Raw genomic sequence first — 17,762 nt, 5'->3', positions numbered from 1 at the left:
TTAGAGAACTTGGAAGAAAATACATCAGGTGCTAATAATGTACACAATATTTCCAGATTTTTGTAATCTACCTGCATTGTCTGGAATGTGTTTTTCAGTCCTAGGATGTAGATGAAGACTTTCATTTGTGCATATACAATATTATATCCACGTACCTCTGAAAACCAGCATCAGCTACACTTTTCCAGGTGAGCCTTTCTTTTCCTGACCTAAAGCAATCCTTCATGGTCAGACTCTCCTAACAGATATCTAGAAATCTCCCACTATACTGTTCCTCTTTCCAGTTCAAATATTTAACCTGGAACGTTTTCCCTTTCCCTCAGCTTCGTTCAACCTTCTTTACTATGAGAGCTCACAGAAGTACGTCTGTACATTTGCTCTTGTTGTGACTGTGCTTTGTTTCTATGACTATCTGGTCAATAATGGTCTCTTACACTAGAGACAACTCAAAACCTCTTGTGATTTACCATTAATCATATGCTTGACATCTAACACTGGGCTTAAGTATGGATAAGTGATCACTTCATATTTGACAAGGATGAATCATTGAATATGTGAACACTGAGCTCCTACAGATGGTTTCTGTCTAGGAAAATGCCGAGTTGACATATTCTGCACAATGGACATTTTTCATATTCTATAAACTACTAATAGTTAGAAAATATTATTGAATATTAGTGAAATTATTTAGTAGAGAAACATTGCCATTACAATAGAATTTTATAAATTAGCATTGATAAAGAGAGCATTATTCTATTTTGTTCTACTTAATTTTCAAGAACTGCCTTTTTAAGCAGTCTGTCCTTAGAGAATTTAGTTAATCAGATGCATTTAATTATGAAACATATAGTGATTTCAGTATTGTATTTGGGTAAGTATTCTACAAACACTGTCGACTAGTTCTGACAAGGAAGCTTGTCTGGACGCCAAGCCAGATGTCCTAGGGGTTAGGAAATTGTCAAACAACCCATGGGCATGACAGCTGTGAATTTCGTGGGGGATAACCTAGAGTCTCAATTAACTATGGAAAGTCCCCTTTAAAGACATAAACAACCAGAGATGTGGGTTCCCTTCCCTGTACTGACTGTAAGCAGGAATTTCAATGACCTTGACATCTGAATGCATGGAGTCATGGATTTGTTACACAGCTACCTAAGGCTCTCACTGCCTGAATCCAGCCAGAAGCCTAATTAAACAGCAAGCATTCCTGGAGGGGAATGTTAATGAGTCTCCTTGGCAGTCAGCAGTCTGTTCCCCAGATGGTGCAGGGGTTATAAATTGTCAATAGGGCAAGAGTAGTGAGGAACTCAAGAAAAATACAGAAAGAAGGCTATATCACTGGAATTGGCTTCCATAGCATCTCATGTCAAAGATCTTTGGACATGGAGATGAGGATGTGTGGGAGGGAAGGCAAAAGACCACTCTGCTTCTTGCTGTAAGAGTACATCTAGAATTACACAGGCTTTCAAATAAATCCAGTGCTTTTCAAATTCAATGTTGAGATCATTATTTTAAGTGATCTTTACAAGTGAATAATAATGGGGAAAATTGCACCATGACCACAATCTTCTAATAGCTTAACTGGTACTTAATATTTTTCAAGGGCTATCACCCAATTGATTAATTTTAGATAGTAATGCCTCCAATGACATTCAAGCCATGTCCTCCCTATTTTTGAATACTAAGTGTCAAAGTAGTACAAAATTATTTACAATTTATCTGCTTCTGTTAAATGTCTCTTAAATGTTTAGTTGGTCCTTAATTTAACTTTGAACTCAGCTGAATATCTAAAAACCACAGTGTATTTTACTTTTACTGTATTTCAAATCTAATTTAAGACCGTATTTGGTGAGACCATTCTGCAGATTGTAGTGAGGACACACTGTAATGTCCATCCTTTCTATAAAATCTCCAATGTCAGACTATGAAAATAGATGACACTTCTATGAACATCTCTGTCTTAGGTTACTGGAGTGTGCAACTCTACAGGTGTAAGATAAGATCATATTGAATATTTATGAAGAGGGCCAAAAGACAGGGAACATTCAGGAACAAAGAGTTTCATGTCTATAAACATGTGCACACACACACACACACATACACACACACACACACAAACACACACACACACAATCTAATTGCAAAATATAATCACCTCAAACACTCAAGACTGTATGCTTTAAAGAGAAAGGCACCTTGCTGACCTTGATTGTAGTAGAAAATTAGGATAAATTATTCTTCCAACTTATGCACATACTTTGATTCACAGAATCATACTGAAAGGGATTATTTTATTAGACTATAAGTTTGTGGTAATGTGATATAAAACAGTGTGAAATTAATATATTATGCAGGGATTAATCTTACTTGATTCTAATTATGAAAAGAAATAATTTCATACTTTGAAGACTTTAAACATCATTGATATGAATAACCCATCCTAGAATATACCACCCGTAGTCTGAAGGATTTAATAAATTGATATATACCTCATAGTTGTATTATAGTTTGACAGCATTAAGGTTTAAACCTAGAGCTTATATTGTCATTGAAATATATACAACCACTGCAAATTCCAGTTCCTATTGTTTTACTATTAATTTAATGATTTTTTGCTTGTTTTTCATGTTGATACAGCATCTACCCTCTTCCATGATCAGGCTTAATATGGCCATATATCTGTGTATGTGTGTGTGTGCGTGTGTGTGTGTGTGTGTGTGTGTGTGTGTATGTGTGTGTGTATATAAATAATTCCACTTCATAATGGATAATGCTCATTTTACCATTTCTAAACACCAGCTTTTCTATGTAAACTGTCTAGTTTCAACTCTTAGAATACAAATCATATCCTCCTCATATTTTTTTCTGTTCTTTTGCTTTTATGAATACTGTGAATAAAAAGTCCAGGCTGAGTAAGAACTCATTATTTAACCTACTCTGTCCTTACATTTGTCTATAATTCTCCTGTGTCAATTTCCCAAGTGGAGGGATTACATCTTTCTTACATATTTTGAAGTTACATGAACTGTTATGTATAGTCAAAATTAAAATAAAACTGCACTTTTGATGTAATCATAAAAAATAATGCCAATATAGGATCCTTTCAATAGACAATATATTTTTCCAATTGTACTATCTTAAATTAAATATGATTTATACATAAATTTTAGTGGTTCACACTATAATGTCATGTATTGCTCTTTCAATATAAATTTCTTTCTTCTCTTTTCTAGTTAGCTTTGGATTTCTAAATGTCTAGAATCTCAGACTCTCTTGAAGCTAGGAGATGCTATAGGATGTAGTCCAAAATTAAAACACTGAATAAATACAGCTAGGATTGACATCTTTTTATATATAGGTAGGTAGGTAGGTAGGTAGGTAGGTAGATAGATAGATAGATAGATAGATAAAATCTTATCAAATGAAAAATTTGATCTTTCTTTTCTTCCTTCCTAGAACACAACAGTCAATCCCTACATGGAACATACTGACAATCCATAAAAATTAAGTAAATATCTGAAGACCTCATCACAACTATAAACAAAAAAAGAAAAATAGCAAATTACAATTCACTGGTGCTGGATTTGACTTTTTATAACCATAAACACCTATTACTAATCACTGATTGTATCACCAGTTTAGACTAACATTTTGTTAATGGAACCTGGGGAAAATACTATTTCTCAAAAGCAATGTATCAAGTAAAAATAATTTATTCATCCTCTTCATCACCAACAACATCTGCTATTTTATATGAGATAAGCACTCATAAGGCTCAATGGGATATTCTGCTTTAAGTACATTATAAAGAGAAGGTCAATAGAGTATCTTTTAAAGTTGTGTTAAAGAAGTGTTTGCCCTGACTTCTAATTATCAAAATAGAGATATTACTTGTTTAAAAATAGATTTAAAGTTGCCCAAGTATACGATTCCATTTTATCCATAAAATTTAATCCTATAAACAAAGTAAAACATGTAAATATTTCCCCAGGAAAAACGTCTGCCTACCCATCAAAGCCAATTCCTTCTCTTTCCACTAATTAGCCTATTTTGACTTTGCCATAAAAAATCCTTTGAGAAGTTGAATGCCTCTTTCGGATGATGGTTCTGGATGAACAAATGATTGTAAGTTACCACAGCACATGCCCTATAATAAATATCATCTCACTATCTTTACTGCAGAGGAAACAGGGCTTTGGAGGCTATTTCCAACATGGCTTTGTGGATGGTTCAGAGAAAAGGAGTTTTGATTTTTCTTTTCTTTCTTCTACATAGCATTTTGTTTCCTTATTTCTTTCCTCTGAAGGCATAAACTTCCGATTTTATTTTAATTCTATGAGACATTTTCCTGGTGAAGGATACCTTTTTTTTTTTTTTTAACAAAAATTCTTTGCTTGACATTTAATGCCATTTTAGGGTCAAAGCAATACAGAACCAAAACAGCACTGTACAGCAGACATGGAACAGCGATAGATTTTTCAGTTGCTTTCCTTTTCCAACCTATTGCAAACTACAGAAATTAAAGTCCAAAATCCACCACAAAAGACATTGTAAAAGGTTGGAAGACTATTCTAAAGGTCACATTATCTTAATGAAGTGTCTGTTGCTGACAGCATGCCTGTGACGTTGGAGTAATCTACTCCATTTAGTGGGAAGTGCTCCTGAAACCCATGCCCTCTGCACTCTAAACAAAGACACTGGTAATTTTCTTGAAAGGTCACACACAAATGTGCTATTTAAAACTATGAATTTGCCAGTTGTGAATATATATGTATGTGTGTGTGTGTGTGAGTGTGTGTGTGTGTGTAAGTCAAAACTCTGATAAAAATTGGAATAAACCATTTATAAATTGCCAGAGGTTTTTCCACCTATATTATCAAAGTGAAATTCTGTCAGTTGATCACTGTCTTTGATCTCTCTCACTTTAGTGAAATGTTAAAGGAAAAACTCGGCTGAAATTTCATCTTAACACTTTATACTACTTAACAGAATTAGGAAATTAATTCTAGTAAATTTAGAAAGCTTGCATTATACTTAGTTTTTATGGGAGATTTTGCATATATATATATATTTTGCATATATATATATATATATTTGTCTACTATATACAAATATCCATCTATAGCACAATAAAACAAACAAAAGAAAACTATGTAGCAAAGCCAACATGACATGAAATTGGTTTTTTTTTAATGTTTAGTCTTCTAAATTATATTTAAAAACACATAATATTGACAAAATTTTAGACTTTTATTTTGTAATGAGCAGGAATTTCCATAGCACTGCATGTTTCATTTAAAGTACTTTCAGAAAATACTTGAGGTATTTTCACAGATGAGCAAACCTGTGAATTTTTATTTAATGAATTATCTGACTAAGTAGTAAGCATTACTACACTGCTAGCCGTCAAAGGTATTTCATCATTTTATGTGGTTTATTTTCCTGCACGGACCAATTAATTGCAATTATCTTTGCTATTTATTTTATTTTATGTTTTTATGATTTTAACAAAAATAGAATTTCATCACTTTCTCATCCTCTTTCATCCCTCCAATCATTCAAATTATGTACACACACACACACACACACACACACACACACACACACACACACAAAATATATTCCAGAACTGAGAGTAATCTCCTCTTATAACATGCAGTCTCATTATGTCAGAGAAGCACAGCCTATTAAGTTTAGAAGGTACCAATTATCATTGGCATTCCTAGGAATGAGGATTCTTTTCTTTTTGTAATTATTATATTGTTTAATTTTTTATTGGTTATTTTATTTATTTACATTTCAAATGTTATCCCCCTTCCCGGCTTCCCCTCCACCAACCCCTATCCCATGTCCTTCCCCTCTGCCTCTATGGTGGTGCTGCCCTACCCACTCACCCACTCCTGCATCACTGCTCTAGCATTCCGCTATGCTAAGGCATGGAACCTTTATAGGAGCAAGATGGCACCCCAGCACTGAGACAAGGGGAAAGCAGTGTGAGTTAGAGATGATAGTGTTGCTGATAGCACTGAGGCCAGCTGTTTCCGGGGGTGGTTGTCAGCCTGGAGATGCGAGCAATGTCACGAAACAGGTGATTTTGCCCCTGACTCATCACACTTTTCTTTTGAAGTAATGTGATTTTCAATGTTCTAACATATTCAGAGTCCTTTGGTCTGGAGATGGATTCCAAAGTCATTTTGAACAGTCAGAGGGCCTTTGGTATGAATTCATATTATTCATCTAAGGTACGACCTTCATTTAAAAATGTGGGTAAATCCATATTTATCAAGAAAACTAAATATCTGGAAAGCTGAACAAGGGTAAACCAATGAACTGGCTCCTTGCAAAGCTTCGCGTCCTAACACCCAAATTGCCTCCTGACTGTCAGCAACTATCAGGTGGTATCACTTTCTGGCCACCTTCCAGCTCCCGTGTCAGGATTTGTATTTAAACATATTCCAGTTATGCCAAACACACAGGAAAGTTGATGGCACCAGAAGACAGTGGTAGAGGTCAGCGATGACTGTCATGTTAGTGAGCTATCATGGCGTTCTACTCATGTCAAATCTCTTTAGAAGCAAAGCTATAAAATGAATCAAGCAGAAAATTAACACTAAATGCTGAAAACTAATTGTGCCACAACTGAGATAAAGTTTCTGGGTACATATAATAATGGTAAGGAAAGTTCTAATAAAATATCTCAGATTTCTGAAAATTGGGAAAATGAGTCTATTAAAAGAGTAGGAAACCTTGACAAGGGATGATGACACTTTCTTCCAATGCAGAGGGCAAGTGTAACCACACTGGGTGGCACAGGAGTGAACGTAAGAAACTCAGTGCATTCATGCACATGCATGAAGTTCTTAGCTCTGCAATAGGTTTTCTTGCTTGAATAATTTAAGGAGATCTGTAGAATCATACATTATCACCTGTGGGACTTAGAGGTGACTCATTTTTTGCTTTGTGATAAGATTCCAGGAAGAAGTCCAAATTTCTTATTATAATCCAAACTCGTAGATTCCTGCCTCACCCTTCAGAGTACATAGAACATGGGTGTGTGCCATTACATATGATTATTAGAGTATGCATCAGAAAGCTTTTATGATAAAACGTGGTACCTTTATGTTTGGAATGTTTGGAATAAACATTTAAATCTAATTCTAAGCATCTTAATTCTTCTATAAAGGAAAGTAAAACAATGCCCCAAAAGAGAAAAATCAGAAAATTTAATTTTTGAGTCCATGCTACAAGCATGTCTGAATGGAAGGCTAAGAATGAAAATAACATATAATGAAGAGAATAATGCAGGCAGTAAGAAGTAATCACAAGTGAGTAAGGCTTAGAAAATGAAGATACTTCAACTAAATTTAAAGAATTAGGCACTTAGGTTCTTGATAAAAAAATCATCCTCAGAATTTAGCCACCCTGTATTGCCTTATTGAAAATAATAATTATAGTTTATAGGTGAATGTTAAAAAACTTTGTATGATAAGAAACTAAAACATTCTAATTTGCCTTAGTAAATTCCAAGAACCAAAAGAAGTAAAGATAAACAACAGAAGAGATTATGTAAAATCATCAGGATTTTTTCTGTCACCATAAACACAAGAACTGAAATAATAGAATCACTTCCTGCTATAAAACCAGAGTATGTTTGATTTTCTGGTATAAAAGTAACCAATGACAATGCCAAAATCCTGGACTTGTTCATGAATAGTTTAATTTATGTATCAGTTCAACTTTCTCATAATACAGGAAAGTTTAAAGTGAAGATTTTCTCTGAAATTGTCAAGGCTAATCATGGGAAGGAATGATAATAGGATCAATTATGATCTGATACCTCAAAATATGAAGTGAAAGAAAAATAATATAGATAAAAAGACATCAGACATGTCCAAGAAAAAATTCCACTGTTTTTTAACACTTGACATCTAATTCCAGCTTAAAGTCTTAAATTTACACCATACAAAAAGACAGAAAATTATATATTTTGGGCAGGTATCAAGATATAGTGTAACCCTAACCAAAGAAGCCTATCATTCAGATGTGTTTCTATACACAACAGCAAATAACCAATGTTGAGAAAACAAGTCCAATTAGAGAGACAAAGGAACAAGGTAAGAAAAATAAATTTCACCAGAGAATGTAAGATGATTTAAAAAGAAATTTATAAAATATTTATTAAAATTAAAGAATGTATAAATTAATGGAAAGTATATATTCATTTATACAAACAAATAATCAGGATTATCATGTTGTTTACACTATCCAAAAGTCTATAAGTACTAGACTATAATCTATAATGTCCTTTATTCATAGATGCAGAAGAAGTAAATACCAAAATTTGTAAAATCACAAAATGTTCAGCACTTAAAGAAATAATGATCCAAAATAAATCTGGAGGCATCATACTTACTGATATCAAAATTTATTACACATGAATATGCTACTAGCTTAAAAACACACACAGTCAAGCAGAACAGATTTGAGACTCTAAAATAAATCCATACACATATAATCAATAAATTTCACAAGATGACCCATAGTTTGGAATGTGAAAAAGATAGTTTATTTAAGAAATACTGCTAAGAAATTAGATATCCCTGTGTGTGGTAAAGATAAACATGGACGGTTATCTTATATTTAATATCAAAAATAGAATTTGAAAATTAAACAAATGAAATAATCAGCAATATGCAAAACATTCCATAAAAATTAGGAGAGATTTTATAACTATACATCCTGTATATGTTAAGAATGCAATCTCTGATAAGTGGATATTAATTAGCCCAGAAGCCCTGAATACCCAAGGCACAAATCGCATAACAAATAACTCCCATGAAGTAGTATGGAGAAGGTCCTGATCCTGGAAAGGATTGATCTAGCATTGGAGCAGAAGATAAGGACAGAGAATAAAAGGAGGGAGATGATTGGAGAATGGATGGAGAGAAGAAGGTTTATGGGACATATGGGGAGGGGGGATCTGGGAAAGGGGAAATCATTAGGAATTTAAACAAAGAATATAGAAAATAAAAATATTTAAAAAAAGAATTCAGAAATCCCTTTCAAAGAGACCCTTTTAAACATAAGCAAAAAATGAAAAATATAAACATATTCCTCCAAGAAGACATATAAATGGTAAAAGATTTATTAAAACTGCTTAATGTAACTAATTATCAGAAAAATGGGAAAAATCTCCAGTGATTTATCACTGCACATGCAACAATAAATGTTTGTTAGCAAAATGTCAAGTGGCAGCACAAAGAGCAAAGAGAATCTGTGCACACTGTTGGTGTAATATTGATGAGAGCCTGTCTTGCTCTTTTCTAGAAACCTCTTCAGAAGGAAAACAAAAGAATCTCAAACATGTGAGAAGGGAAACAATCATATGATCCAGAAAAGTCAGTACTAACTGCATCTACAAATGCAGAGAGTGGTTAAACATGAGAGAGAAGCAAACTTGTAATTATATGGTGTTTAAATTCAGAAAAGTTAAAAACTTAATAGTGACCAACGTTCAAAGAGTGTTTTGCACATGAAATTTGGTAGGACTTGATTTTAAATAGTCTCAACACTGTGGGGAAAGCGGAAATGTGCAAAGATATATAAAAGCTAAAAATTTGATCATGAAAGAAATTTCTAAATGTGTTCGTATATCCTAACAAATTAGGGATAGTTTACCCTTTATTAACAGTTCATGTGGCCGGGTAGTGGTGGCACACACCTATAATTCCAGCACTTGGGAGGCAGAGGCAGGCAGATTTCTGAGTTCGAGGCCAGCTTGGTCTAAAATGTGAGCTCCAGGACAGCCAGGGGCTACACTGGGAAACCCTGTCTCAGAAAAAAAGAAAAACAAAATCAAAAACAAAAAACAAACAAACAGTTTATGTGTACACACAAAGCTTACAAGAACATATAAATGTCTGAAAGAAAATGGAGTAATTTAACCAAAGTCAAAATGCCATTATGAAACATGGTCAAGAATTTATTGGATAACAGGCATTTTTTTAAAACCATACATCTGTGTTCCTCTCTCTAGCATATGACCTCCCAGCCACAAGCTTTAGACAAGGTTTATGATATCAATTCTGCATTCTCTCTTATGATGCAGACTCAAGTCTAATACCAAAGCATTTGAATATTTTTCAGTTGTGCTTCTATTGCAGCAAAAGGTACACTGTCCTGATAGGTAAGTATAATACACATGACGGACAGGTTGGTGAGATCATTGGTGAATTTTCGGCACTAGTGGTCATCATAGTGCCTTCCATTGCCTTGACCAATATACAGAAATGCAAGATTTCTCAGCACACTTCCAACTTGGTTTCTAAGCATCCTCCTCTCTTATTTTTCTAGGATGCTTCCCTGTACAGCAGTGAGAAGTAAAGATACAGGAAGTATTGAGTCAGCAAGGCATAACTTTGGTGCAGATACCCCCATCCTCTTATCTCAAAATCCTGAAGAAAGAATATCTGTGTATAGTCTGTTGCTATGCTGAGACTTTTAGAAAAGAGAGGGGACATGGTGGAAAACTCCAGGTCATTTCATAAACATCCCAGCCCTCAAACGGAAAACTTGAAATGACTTCCTTCATCTCTGCCCATCAAATGCAAAATTCCCTACAAATTAAGAGATTACGGGTGCCAAAAGTATTAATTATACTGGAAATAAATTAAGAGCATGCAAAATAAGAAATGACATGTAAAAGGCAGAATTCTCCACATGATCCTGTTAGTAATAAAGAATTCCAGACACAAGTCTAAGAAAACACAGCATCGACATTTGAATGCTGAATAGTGCCATTCCTATGATATGCAAAAACATATAATAACATATTACAAACAAGAGTTTGTTTGGCAGAAAAAAAGGCCATGGCATGAAAAAAGAATTTTCTAGGCAGACAGAAATTTTAAGAAAAGAAAAGAATGAAGAATGAAAATATTATGCAGAGGCATGCATACATTGAATGTACAGTTCCTAGGAGACAGTCCAGACCTGATCATGTTCTGAGACCTCAATAGATGTATTGCTTTAAGTTGGATATTCTACTTTTGTTAGTATAGAATTAATAAAGTTCATGAGAAGGAATCTGTCATGGAAACTGGATGTTGTAGTGGACTTAATTTTAAAAAACGTAACACATTTTATAAGTCTAGTTTTATAAAGGACTTTACAGTTTACAAAACACATTCATTATCTAGCTTGATCCTTAAAACAATATGCTATGGTAAATAGAAAAGAAATTAGAGGCATCGCTGATGTGTAAAATGATGCTCAACTAGGAACTAGACAGAGTGAGGGAAGAACATAGCACATCTTCCAGTTACCATCCATCATTAGCCCATACTAGTTGGAAGAAGCACTATGCCATAGCACCAGAAGCATTTTAGGAAGGCACATGTCTAGTCTCTCTAATTACAAATATTCACTGCATATTTTTTCTTGTGCACTTGGGTAAAGTAAAAATACAAGGATGAAAGAAAACCAAACACAAATAGTCTTGTTTTCATGAAGCTTCATAGACTAGTTCTAAATATAGTAGTAGTAAATTAATTCTCTCTCTCTCTCTCTCTCTCTCTCTCTCTCTCTCTCTCTCTCTCTCTCACACACACACACACACACACACACAAATAATGATTAAAAACAATTCTTCAAGAGTTGAGTCTCCTATAGCCCTGAATGGCCTCAAATCCACTGTTCAGCAGAAGATGATCTTGAGCTTAGATAGTCCTACCTCCATCCCCCATCAGCTGGGATTATAGATGTACCATCCAGTTTATATGGTGCTGGGATTAAACCCAGGAATTCATGGACGTTGGGTAAGCATTCTACCAACTGAGGAATATACTTAGTCCGTGTTAAGCACATACTTTAAAATAAGCAGTATCGATGCCATGTGAGATATATTCTTTTACAAATTTATATATCATTCCATGAAATATATTGGTAAATATATGGATAAGTAAGTTTAAAAAGGTAAGAAAAAAACACAGATATCAAAGTGAGGTTTTAAATAAAATACAAAAGTAGTCTGAGTCTAGCATATGCCTTTTCTGTTTTTACTGAACTCTTGGTAATCAGACAACTCTTTAGAGACAAAATCCCCTGTATTTGGAACAATACAAACTATTTTCTACTACTTCATATTTATATTAAGATGATTTAAACTAGTATAATAATAGCATGGCCAAAGTGTTCTTTTACAGGAAGTACAATCCACCCTGCTGTTTATGTCTCCCATTCCTCATGGCATTCAACTATGAAGAAAGTCTGTATAGGAAACACACTGAATTAGTAAGATTTAATTGTTGTATCTTCTTGAAAAATATCAAAATTTAATTGATATATATGAGACTGAAAGCAAGAAAATGTTTATCAGTGATTCTCTTACTCCTCCCACACACAAACTAGTTGCATGACATTAATCTATGCTCTGTAGAATTTACTTGTCTATTCTCATTAGGAGGGCTATCTCAACTACCTGTTGAGAGATTCTACATTTGATGTGATTTGGACAGGTGCAACTTCCAGCTCCTGTTTTAACCAAAGACCATACACTCTTCATTTCAAACATTAACAGGATTTTTTGATTAGTTATTTGGTTACCATATATAAAGATGTGTGTGTGTGTGTGTGTATGTGTGTGTGTGTGTGTGTGAGTGTGTGTGTGACAGAGAGAGAGAGAGAGAGAGAGAGAGAGAGAGAGAGAGAGAGATCCTGTATTTTCTTCATCTTCTATTATATTTATGCTATCATGAGAGGGTTGGTTCAGCCAAAAGAGCCAGAAACAACTTTAATTTGATTTTTATTTTTTAATCACTTTATTTTCCATGGTTTTGCTTTGAGCATCACAGCACATGAATTTAGCTGTTCATTACCGCCCCCCAAGAGGTCTCACAGGCATGAGTGTATGAATCCTGGTCTGCCTAGCCATGGTCTTTGCAAGCATTTATAAACACTCCCCTCCCAACCATCAGCATGTACCTGTGAAGCATGGCCATTCGGTACAGAAATTGGGAAATCTAGATAATCCCCAATGTGGAAAAAGCAAGTCTTCTCGGGAGCTACAAGAACATTCCACATCCTTGTACAACTGACAGTCAAACACTTCCTGACTATGAAAAACATCAGGCTTGGGAGGCTTGTGAAGGAGTGTTACACAGTTCTCCTGTCCTCTTAACTAGTTTTCCAGAAATGCTCCTGAGACTTGACAATTCTCTTGGGATCCTGCCTGTTGTGGTAGGATCCACTCTGTCTACTACCCTCATATAGGATATATCATAGCCTATGAAGTTTCATGTAGTAGTGCAGAGGCTGCCCATTTCAGTAAATTGTCCCAACTCATGTTCCAAACAGTGACAAAAGAGGTTTCGTTCCATTATCTTTGTACATCCTTTAGCAGAAGCTATTCCACCTTTGTTTTTTGTTTGTTTCTATTTTGTTTACTCTTTATATTAAATAACACTAAATAGACAAAGGGCTTGTTTCTTGGTGACTGAATCTTCCAGCCTAAGTTGAGGCCAGTGGGTCAATAATAGGACTTAAGACTGAAAAGGACTCTGGGCAATTTAAAAATAGGAATTATATAAATGAGAAAAACTGGAAGTCAGGGGTAATGTATATAAGAAGAGCTTCAAGACAGGAGTTACACAGATGAGAAAATCTGGAAGATTAAAGAACTGACAGAAAATGTGACATTCATGATCAGAAACTTCGAAAATTATTTGCTATGACAAAAGAAAGTACATTTAAAGAAGTAGTAAATTAAACCAACTATTACATGGGATATACATTGCAAAAGCCCAACTTTATAAAACACATTAGCACAGATGGAGAGTCAGTACTCTGTTTTTATTGATTTTTATACTTCCTACTAAGAATATCTTTATTATTAGGAAAGTTAAGTTCAAAGGGGAAATGTTCAGAAAACATAAGTACAAAAAGTTAGACAAACCAAAGCATTTAGAGTAAAATATTGAAAGATAATTTAGTGACATGGTGATTCTAATTGGTATTTTTAATTATCTACTCAAATCAGTGAATTTTGTTATATCTTAATCAAATATAAGCTAATGGAGACATTCTCCAAAATTACAGAATTAGGAAGTTTTCTGAGTTTAGTTTCATCTTTACCAACTCAAACCTGCTTTTTCTCTACCTGAACTCTATCACAGTCATTATCATCTTTTATTCTTGCAAATAATAAATGTGCTCCAAGTTTAAAAATCATAAAGAACCACCAAACAACGAAACACCCAAACAAACATTTGTTCCAGTTTAGTTCATGTTGATGAGAGGAGGTTACAAACTGTTAACTTTTTAAAATTTATAACAGTGACATTTTCATTATTCATTCATATCTTCAATAAATATATTTTGAGTACTTTCAATGTGTCTACAATGCTCCAGGGCATCTAGAGTACAGTCATAAACAGTCAAAAACCAATGCTGTAATGAGAAATGATAAATAATAAATAAGCACATAAAATACAATCAGAATTGATATTATTGATAACAATTACTGAATGTTTGTTGATGACTTGGACTACTCTGGCTGCTTTAACTTGGCTTCTAATGATTTGTTAGTCAAATGCAATAAGATTATAAATCTCATTGGAAAATTAAAAACTTGAGCAAAGAAATTTCAGAAAATTGTCCAAAGTAATAAAGGAGGAATGGATACAGAAAATGTGATACATTTACACAATGGACTGCTACTCAGTTATTAAAAACAATGAATTCATAAAATTTCTAGGTAAATGGATGCAACTAGAAAATATCATCCTGAGTAAGGTAACCCAAACACAAAAATACATGGTGTGCACTCACTGGTAAGTTGATATTAGCCTATAGTTCAGAATAACCAAGATACAATTCACAGACCACATGAAGCTCAAGAAGAAAGAAGACCAAAGTGTAGGTGCTTCAGTCCTTCTTAGAAGTGGTAAGAAATACTCAGGGGAGAAAATACAGAGATAAAATATGGAGCAAAGACTGAAGGAAAGGCTATTCAGAGACTGCCCTACCTGGGGATCCATCCCATATACAGTCACCAAATGCAGACCCTATTGTGGATGCCAAGAAGTGTATGCTGACAGGAGCCTGAAATAGCTGTCTACTGAGAGACTCTGCCATATACAGAAGCAAATGCGTACAGGCAATCATTGAACTGATCAAAGGATCCCCAGTGGATGACTTAGAGAAAGGACTGAAGAAGCTGAAGGAGTTAGCAACCCCATAGGAAGAACAAATGTATCAAAGCTCCAAGGGTCTAAACCACCAAACAAGGAGTACACATGGAGGGACCTATGGTCCAGTCGTGTATGTCGCACAGAATAACCTTGTTGGGCATCAATGGAAGAAGAGGCCCTCGGTCCTATGAAGTCGCAATGCCCTAGTGTAGGGGAATGTGAGGGCAGGCAGTCTAGAGTAGTTGGGTGGGTGGGGTACACCCTCATAGAAGCAGGAGGAAGGGGACTGGGATAGGGGGTTTCTGGGCGGTAAATCAGGAGAGGGGATAATATTTGAAACCTAAATAAATAAAGTATCAGAAGAAGAAGAAGAAGAAGAAGAAGAAGAAGAAGAAGAAGAAGAAGAAGAAGAAGAAGAAGAAGAAGAAGAAGAATCACAGAGAGTGGTGCATCTGTGACAGGAGAGCTGTGACTGCCACTTACAGCAGAGGAGGAAGTGTTAAAGAGGAGACAAATGACTGGAACTTAAAACCCCATTCTATTGTTCACAAAGTGAGATGACTAAACAAGATTGTTACACAATTACAAATTCACAGATTTATTGGTAAATTAAAAAATAATCCTAAGAGAAAGAATCATGATAAAAATATGATGTTAAGAAATGGGAGAACTGGGAAATGGAAGTCAAAGGCAACTACCACATATGCTCAGAAACCTCAATGAGAGAGAGGGGATGGAGGGAAAGAAGGGGAAGGGAGAAGGAGGAAGGCAGAGGGGGAGGGAGTAGGGAAGGGGATGGGGATGGAGATGGAAAGAGAAAGGGGGAGGGAGAGGAAGAGGGGTAGGGAGAGGGGGAGGAAAAGAGAGAGGGAGAGGGAGAGAGGGAGAGGGAAAGAGAGATGAGAGGAAGAGTGGGAGGAAGAGTGGGAGGGAGAGAGGGAGGGAGAGAGTAATTTCAAGTTTCTGAGGAGGAGGAATGCTAGGGAAGAGAACAACAGGAAAGGGCCACAGAAAACAAATACAGACATCTTTAGCAAAAGAATCTGAAAAATAATGAAAGTATTGCATGCCATTCAGGAAGCTAACTGGGATAGTGGGTTTTGTGGGGGGGGGACACCGAGCAGGGGGATAACATTTGAAATGTAAATAAAGAAAAAATCCAATAAAATATTTTAAAAAATGATAATAAAAATTAAGCAAAAGAAAAAAAAAGGATTGGAAATATGGCTTGTTTACAAGGTCCCTTGGAACATTGTGGAAGTCATGCTCAATAACAACAAATAGTAAAATTCTTAATATTAGAATAAAATTAATCAGTAGCTCATAGAATAGCATGTGCTATGCTTGGCTTTGATCCTTATCATGCTCAAAATAAGATCAATGAATTTTCCCAAAATTTATTAGATTCTTACTATATGAATATCACTAAAATATACATATGATTATTAATTTTTATGATAGAAATTATATACATGAATAATGATTTTATTAATTTTATGAAGGTTGTAATTGATTATCATTTTATTACAATTTAGTCTCATGATACATGGATTAAATTATGTTAAAGAATAATATTGATTTGATGAAATATTATAGTCTTTAATAACATATATTTGAAGAATAGTTGTATAGGAAAATATGCTATAATTTTTTTTAAGAAATCAGGCCAAAGATGTATGAGTGTAGACAGAAAGAATGAGAGACACCGAGATTGGAAAATCGAGAACCATTTGTTCTTTGTAAATTTTAATAATTTTCATATTTACTAAAACAAACCTGTATCACTGGTGCAACTGGTAAAAAGGAAAACTATTTGTATTGCTGAGCAGCACAGGAGGAGGAGGCACCCTGTCCTCCTGATGCCTAATGATAAGGAGGGTTCTGTTTAGCCCTCCAAACCGGAAGCTCATAAGCGGGAGGAGGCTGTATCTCCTTTTCATCTAATCCCTTCGACAGCGCCATCCAGTCCTTAGCTAATTAAAATGCCATTCCTCTGTGTTTGTGTGTCTTTGTTTCTAAATGTGCCTGTGTCACACAATTCTTTGGCTAAATAATTCTAACATAACTTTGGATAAAATGTTATTATTGGAATGTCAGCGTAAACCTTAAAATGGGCAAGGAAACTACACTATTTTTCCCATATTGTAAACACCTAAGCATATATTTATAAATAAAACCAGATATATGTTTCCTAAATTATATTAACTATTCAAAGAAACTGTCTACAGATTCAGTACATACAGCAGCTTGCTAATAGTAAACTAAATTTTTATATTTCCTTGTGCCAAAGGATGTGATGCTGCACCTCAGATGCCTCAGGTTGTTAACCTTTATTTACAAAGAACTACTCAGAATTTACAAACTAATTTTGCAAACTCTACACAGTTCTAATTGCAAATCAATAACTCTTATCTCAAAGTGAGTAGTAGCTGGCTGTTTTATTTCTTGGCTCTGTCCTTTGTAACATTAGAGTTGCCCCTGTGATTTAAATGTGGTCTTTAACTTTGGCTTCCAGTTTATCATGGCTTGTCTGCATGATCCATAATCTACGTGATAAGACTGTCAAACCGAGGG

The sequence above is a fragment of the Apodemus sylvaticus genome, chromosome 4 (genome assembly GCF_947179515.1).
Source record: "Apodemus sylvaticus chromosome 4, mApoSyl1.1, whole genome shotgun sequence".
Taxonomy (NCBI): domain Eukaryota; kingdom Metazoa; phylum Chordata; class Mammalia; order Rodentia; family Muridae; genus Apodemus; species Apodemus sylvaticus.
Note: the sequence above shows the minus strand (reverse complement) of the source record.